Source organism: Ciona intestinalis, unplaced genomic scaffold, assembly GCF_000224145.3.
Source record: "Ciona intestinalis unplaced genomic scaffold, KH HT000651.1, whole genome shotgun sequence".
NCBI lineage: Eukaryota > Metazoa > Chordata > Ascidiacea > Phlebobranchia > Cionidae > Ciona > Ciona intestinalis.
The window spans coordinates 2,379-4,593 of NW_004190972.1; positions in this window are offsets into that span (position 1 = coordinate 2,379).

The following is a 2,215-nucleotide window of genomic DNA, read 5'->3' on the forward strand; positions in this document are numbered from 1 at the left end:
TTGGGCATCCATCTGTAAGAAAAAATGCATTTACAATGATTACCAAACAATTTAAAGAAACAAATGCTTACATTTTTTCTTCCGGAATAATACCCTTTCTATAAAACAAATATATGTTAGATATAAAATTTATTAACAACAATACCACCATTATCACTTTCGACCTACCTTTGTAAAAACAAGAACCGCCCCTTATTTATGTATCTAAAAATGAGGTTAAATTATACAACATTAGACTTAGAACAAAAATACACTTACCCCTTTTTTCGCTTGTTTTGTTCTAGAAAAAATATCAAAGGTCTATATTAACAACGTGACCAGGGTTTAAAATGAACGACTTTCGATTTTGAACTGTTTTTTTTTTTATTTTTAAAGTGGCCAGCGGCACCTCCCTTTGCTCGGGCCTGAATTCTCACAATATATGTTAACTTCACTGAACCTAAAGTGAATTTTTTGTCCATCTAAAAATCCATGCAAAAAATGTTTGACACATCTTCTCACATGAGAAAATTCTTAATATATAAAAGCTTAAAACAAATTCCAGAATCTAACAGTAGCCCATACTAACATTTTTTTAATAATAATAAACAGTTTCAGTGAACAAGTTTCCTGTAATAATAGAAAAAAAAACAGTAATGGAACTGTTAAGCAATTTAAACATCAACAAAAAACAAAGATATAATTAAATTGATGTTACAAAAATCATAAATGAAACAGAAATATAAAAACGATCTGCAACTGTAAGACTACTTTATAAAAACGACCTGCAACTGTAAGACTATCTTATAAAATCGATCTGCAACGGTCAGACTACTTTATAAAAACGACCTGCAACTGTAGGACTCCTTTATAAAAACGACCTGCAACTGTAAGACTGCTTTATAAAAACGGCCTGCAACTGTAGGACTACTTTATAAAAACGACCTGCAACTGTAGGACTACTTTATAAAAACGACCTGCAACTGTACGAATACTTTATAAAAACGACCTGCAACTGTAGACTACTTTATAAAAACGACCTGCAACTGTCGACTACTTTATAAAAACGACCTGCAACTGTACGATACTTTATAAAAACGACCTGCAACTGTAGGACTACTTTATAAAAACGACCTGCAACTGTAGGACTACTTTATAAAAACGACCTGCAACTGTAGGACTACTTAATAAAAACGACCTGCAACTGTAGGACTACTTTATAAAAACGACCTGCAACTGTAGAGACTTTATAAAAACGACCTGCAACTGTACGACTATTTATAAAAACGACCTGCAACTGTCCGACTACTTTATAATAACGACCTGCAACTGTCAGACTCCTTTATAAAAACGACCTGCAACTGTAGGGCTATATAAAAACGACCTGCAACTGTAGGGCTCCTTTATAAAAACGACCTGCAACTGTAGGACTCCTTTATAAAAACGACCTGCAACTGTAAGACTGCTTATAAAAACGACCTGCAACTGTAGGACTACTTTATAAAAACGACCTGCAACTGTAGGACTACTTTATAAAAACGACCTGCAACTGTAAGACTACTTTATAAAAACGACCTGCAACTGTAAGACTATCTTATAAAATCGATCTGCAACGGTCAGACTACTTTATAAAAACGACCTGCAACTGTAGGACTCCTTTATAAAAACGACCTGCAACTGTAAGACTGCTTTATAAAAACGACCTGCAACTGTAGGACTAGTTTATAAAAACGACCTGCAACTGTAGGACTCCTTTATAAAAACGACCTGCAACTGTACGAATACTTTATAAAAACGACCTGCAACTGTCAGACTACTTTATAAAAACGACCTGCAACTGTGCGAATACTTTATAAAAACGACCTGCAACTGTACGAATACTTTATAAAAACGACCTGCAACTGTAGGACTACTTTATAAAAACGACCTGCAACTGTAGGACTACTTTATAAAAACGACCTGCAACTGTAGGACTACTTAATAAAAACGACCTGCAACTGTAGGACTACTTTATAAAAACGACCTGCAACTGTAAGACTAAAACGACATGCAACTGTAAGACTATCTTATAAAAACGACCTGCAACTGTCCGACTACTTAATAAAAACGACCTGCAACTGTCAGACTACTTTATAAAAACGACCTGCAACTGTAGGACTACTTTATAAAAACGACCTGCAACTGTAGGACTACTTTATAAAAACGACCTGCAACTGTAGGACTACTTTATAAAAAC